This window comes from Capsicum annuum, chromosome 3, assembly GCF_002878395.1.
Source record: "Capsicum annuum cultivar UCD-10X-F1 chromosome 3, UCD10Xv1.1, whole genome shotgun sequence".
In the NCBI taxonomy this organism is placed as follows: domain Eukaryota; kingdom Viridiplantae; phylum Streptophyta; class Magnoliopsida; order Solanales; family Solanaceae; genus Capsicum; species Capsicum annuum.
Genome location: NC_061113.1, coordinates 199,161,909 through 199,168,103, shown reverse-complemented (window position 1 = coordinate 199,168,103; position 6,195 = coordinate 199,161,909).

Sequence of the window (6,195 nt, the reverse complement as noted above, 5' to 3'; positions counted from 1 at the left end):
ATCATACAATACATAGCCTTTTTGAACCTCAGAATATCCCAGCAATATAGTAAATTTAGCTCTTGTCATCAGCTTGTCATGCTCATTAACCACCTTGGCATAGCACAAACAACCAATGACCCTGAGGTAATTATAACTTGGTACTTTCCCATGTAATCTTGTATAGGGCGTTTGATAGGCTAGAAATGAGTTTGGAAGCCTGTTTATTATATATACAGCAGCTAAAACACAATAGCCCCAAAGATGTATAGGAATTCCTGCTTGAAACCTTAGAGCTCTAGTTACTTCAAGAATATGTTTATGCTTCCTCTCAGCCACACTATTTTATTGAAGTGTGTAAGCACAAGTTGTCTGATGCACAATACCTGAAGCTTTAAACAATCCATCACACACAGAGTTAACAAACTCAGTCCCATTATCTGTCCTAACCACCTTCACAATTTTATCAAATTGAGTTTTAACATAAGCAAGAAACTGTTGAACTAACACACATGTTTCAGACTTAAACTGTAGTAAGTAAAACCAGGTAAATCTTGAAAAATCATCCACAATAGTTAGAAAGAATCTTTTATCATTCATAGTGGAAACTTTATAAGGACCCCACAAGTACATATGAACAAGATCAAAGCATTTTGAAGTTTTAATACTGCTAAAAGTAAATGGTAATATCTGTTGTTTGGCACTAGGACATACTGTGCATTATCTAACACTTTCATCAATTACTTATAAATTTCCATGAATTAACCTTTGTAGTACATTAGTGGACACATGACCAAATCTCATATGCCAAATATTTACTTCTGCTTTACTATGTCTTCCTTTGCTTAGACATGATCCACTTGATTCTTCACGAGGCATCACCTTGAGTTTACTTTTGATATCTTGATCCTGTAGCAAGTATACAGCTCCTTCCATTTTACCAATTGCCCTCACCTTTCCAGTATAAAGATCCTGAATACACAAAAATTAGGAAAAAAGTTTACTGAACACTTCCACTCTTTTGTCACTTGCGGTACTGAGAGCAAGTTGTATTGAAACTCAGGCAAGCGATAGACATTAGCTATGCCATTCTCATATATCAAATAGCAACTTCCAACATGCTTAACTGAGGTGGTATCACCATTTGGTAAGTAAACCTTCTTAGAGGTTATAGGATGAACTACCGTCTTACCTTCAAGCAGATTTAAGTCGGACACCATATGGTTTGTAGCACCGGTATCAATTATCCGTTCTTGCACTTTAGAAGACACCAAAAAAACATTACTAATACCTGATGCATTTCTGAATCATGAGCAGTGGGTATTTCTTTTGTCTGGTTGATCATTTGCACAATCTGATTATATTGTTCTTTTGTGAACGCTGGTGTTCCCATCTGACTTATGTGAGACACCTGAAGTCTTGATCCCTGTTGTGCTGCTTGCTTAGTGGAATAAAACCATTGTTCTCCATTTGAACCATATGAACTCTGGCCAAGAACATCTTGAACTACAGGTTGAGAGTAAGGAACTTGTCCTAAGATAATACCTAGATCCAAAGTTATATTATAGGCTGTTGTTCCATCAACTCTAGGTTTCTTCGTAATCTTGAAGTCGGCTGGATAGCCAATAATTTTCTAGCAATTATCTCTAGTATGACCCTTTATTTTGCAGAATTCATACTGGATATTATAAGATTTCTTGAACTTATGATATTGACCAGTTCCACCAGTATTTCTTGAATACATATCAATGTCACAATTTCTTGAACTCATAGCAGGAGTAGACTAAGAATCCCTACAGAATTAACCACTACTGACTTGTGACTTTCATCAATCAGGATCATTGTATATGCTTGATTGACAGTAGACATTGGGCTCATAAGAAGAATCTGACTTCTTGCTTGAATGTATACATCATTCAAGCCCATCAAGAACTGAAATAACTTTAATTTTTGCAAATGTACCACAAAGTCTCTTGACTTCTCACAGTCACACCCTGGTGCAGGTACCAAGGCTTCAAACTCCTCCCAAAGATCCTTCAACTTGGAAAAATAAGTAGTTACAGATGCACTACCTTATGTACACGTAGCTATCTTTTTATGCAAAGTGAAGGTCCTAGCACCATCAATTTTGTTAAACCTTTTATGTAGGTCATCCCAAACAGCTTGAGCGACAGATGCATACATGATACCACCTAGTAAGCTCTTAGAAACAGATTTCATTATCCAAGATAATACAATTGCATTGACTCTTTCCCACTGATTTCCCATATCTGCAGGAAATTTATCTTTGGTACATGTTCCATCCACTAATCCCAACTTGTTTCTCCCTAACAAGGCAATTCTCATGGATTGAAACCAAATAGCATAGTTTTCCATACCTGTTAGTTGAAATGAAATTATTTGAATGCCACTTACATCAGCTGGGCTGAGAAATAGGGGATGATTGTGATCAATGACTGTGGTTGAAGCTCCAACTTCAGCACCTCGCTCAAGACTTGCCATTGTTGAGTTTCACATGAAAACAGAGATGTAGTATTATAAGAAAAAATTCCCAGATAACTGGTACCCCAATCACCAGAAACCTTGGTTCAAGATTGACTAATACCATCATGATCTTGAACCCTTTCTTTACACTTTACAGATCGAATAACTTTTTAGTTATAGTATCTGGCTTACCATGTAATTATTCAGGTGTATTTGACACCATGAACCCAGTCAAGCAGAGGATGAAAATAAGAAATAGGAGAAGAAAGGGGGAAGAAGGTGAGAGCTGAAGAATTGAGTATTATCTCAGAGAAAGAGTAGTAATTCTTATTAGAAATAAAGTGGTAAACAGAATGATCCAAGTAGTAGGTATTTATAGTATGCTAACAAGTCTAGGTTTAACTAAACATGTTAACTACCTATCCATTAGTTAGTTATAACTAACTTCTTGAAAGCACCTATATACTTGTGCAGACTACATTACATCCTAAAGTTGATTTCTTCTTCTTCTCTTAACACCTTCATTTGCCAAAAAGCTGCACGCTAGTTGCCTTTCTCCAGATGTAAATAGTAATATTTATCTTATTAGCTTTTGGTAGATATCTGCAATCTTCAATGGTAACTTTTAGAGAATGACTCTACATGTCGTCTTTGTTGATAAACTTGAACGCAAGCAAGCAGTATGTTTTCACTTCTTGCTAATTATAGCCATGTTTAATGCTACATAGTCCCGTGTTGAGACTAAAGATAAATCACATCTTACTTAAATATTTTAATGTTCACCTTCCTTGATCATACATCAATTGCAGATGTTAGATACACATACTCATGGGCTAAGCTATAGGTCATTAGGAATTACACTATTTACGAAACCAATATTGTTGAATCCTCCTCTTCTTTTTAGTTACTTTTTATATTCGAATTATTTAACGAAAATTTAACTTTATCATTATGCACACACACAATGTATATCTTTGTGTGTGGCCATTAAGCATAGCCAAATATAGTGTTGCGATATCAAGTTCAAAATGAACCCGACACGTTTAATGTGAAACATAAATTTAATGAATGAAAAATCATCAAAATATCAATAAATAAGAGTAATATATATTATATAGGTCAAAAGCTATAATTTAGAAATAAATAAATTCAATAATGAAATCCTTAATGTGATTAAAATCCAAAGAGTTTAAATTGTGGACCAATCTCTACCGGTAGTTGAAAAAAAAAAGATTGAAACGGTAAATTAAAACTTAAATAGAAGGATTTATGCTCTATGGTATATGTGCACGTGTATGTAAATGAGTACATAGCAGAATCAAGTGGCCAATTAACTCCTTTTAGAAATGTTGCTTCTTGTTTAATCAACTAAATCATTCAAGTGTTTATAACCACCATAATATTACAAGTGACTATTAATCATACATATGCTCACTTTTCTGCTCCTTTTATGGAACTGATTACGGGGTAACAAAGATGTGTAGCCAATTAGTCTTACCCTTGATATTAATAATCATCAAGCACTTCACCAAATGCTAAAGATTTATTATTTAACTATCCATTATCTCCAATTGTTTAATTGGTCAGACATTCTTTCCAAAAGAAAATAAGTTTATGTGCCATTATAATGTGCCATGTCCCCGTGTAATCTTGTATACAGGAAGTGAATAATGCGTATGACTTATTAGCCCACTAATTAAGCCTACATTATGATCTCATTAGCTTAGTCATAATCCTTTTGTTAATTATTGGAAAAGTCAAGATGTAATGCACTAATTATTCTTTTGTTGCCCTGGAGGTGATTACATAATCGTAAAAAAAAAAAATTAAGGGCAATAGTAACGTAAATGTTGTTAAATAAAGAAATAGAAGTTTAGGAATATTTCAAGTAAAATAATACTCACAATTTTAACATTTTCTTTTTAAAAATAAAAAATAAAATTCAGGTCTAACCGTCTAAGCACACAATTCTAATTGTGCTAGTATTGAACGAATATATCAAATGCTTTAAACACTTAAACTCTTCTTATATGATTTTTTGTTTGTTCATCCTCATTTTCCCCCCTTACCTTATTTGTCAAATCTATTTTTTAATAATTTAAAATGTTTATCTTAATAATTATGTTATTTTACGTTTCTATTATCTGAAAGTAACTAGATTGGAGTATTTGATTTTGTACTACGCAGAGAATGAAACACTTTTTACTAACGTGGACCCACTAAGAAAATGAAATACATAGTATTCTAAGTGATTTTCTATTTTTAAAGCTCTAATCCTAAGATTTCTTATTGAAAATGAAGAAAATTCAATTCATTATTTGCAGTAAAAATCAAATAGCAATAGTCTAAATACAAAAAAAACAAGTGCAATACGAGCACTTTTTAGAGAGTCACTCATTAAACGTGCATATTAATATCAATCTTTTTAACCTTACAAACTTGGTAACCAAAACAATCACCATATAGCATGTCAGATTTGCATAATTTTTATTCTTAATAGATGAAACTTGATTATAATTCCAAAGATGAATTCAAATTTCAAAGTTAACAAGTTTCATATTTTAGAACCTTTAGAATTTTTAAGTTTTTATATTTATGATTTGTATTTTTATATCGTAGACGAACAACCGTCGACACCACTACTCTATGGCATTGTGATTTCATAATAAGGGTATTTTGGTGTTTTGTAATTTTTGATGCTCGATGTGTTGTATCTAAGTGCTTTGTCAATTTATATTTTATTTATTGGATAATAAAGCCAGCCTAGGATTGATTTATTACACACGGTAGTTTTCTATAGGTGTAGGTCCCACCTACTTTTCCATTGTCTTTCCTTTTTTAATTCCCATTTATTTGTATTAATTTTGGACCCCATATTTAAATATCGGCTATTCATTTTATTTTCTTCTTTTGTCAAGTTTCATGGATGATCTTATATTTTATTTTATGTTAATTCAATTTTATTTTTCTTTTAACTCTTTTGATATAAAACATATTTAAAAATTAAGTAATAGTATTATAAATCATAATAATTAATAATTTAAAATATCAATGAAATATAAATTTCGTTAACTCCCAAAATTATATTTATACCATATAAATTGAGATAAAGAAATACATACCACAATAACTAACAATTTAAGATATCACATTTTTCTTGACTTTTAAAATTTTATTTGTGTCACATAAATTAAGATAAAAAAATTAACACATATTATATGAAGATTATGTAAAGAAACACAGTTTAAAAAATATAAAAATATAAAACATATTTGATTGACTTCAAATTTTATTTGTATCATATAATTGAATTAAAAGCAATATATATTGGGTCAGTGTTATCAGGGGACTCTCTATACTTATATAAGGAAGTGTCACCTACTGAAGCAGGGAAGTAATCTATATTGGATCAGTGTTACCAGGGGCCTCTCTATACTTATAAGAGGAAGTGTCACCTACTGAGGCAAGGAGTAGATCGACATACCTGCTTAAACTGCCTACTTGAATATATATATATAAATAATGTAAAACATACTACAAATTATAATGATTAACAATTTAAAATATTAAAAAGACATAAAAATTTGTTGACTCTTAAATTTTTATTGATACCACATAAATTGGGACAAAAGAAAAAGTACTGCAAATCACAATAATTTACGATTTAAAATATTTAAAAGATATATACAAAATTTAGTGAACTCTCAAAACTATATCGAAGCCACATAAATT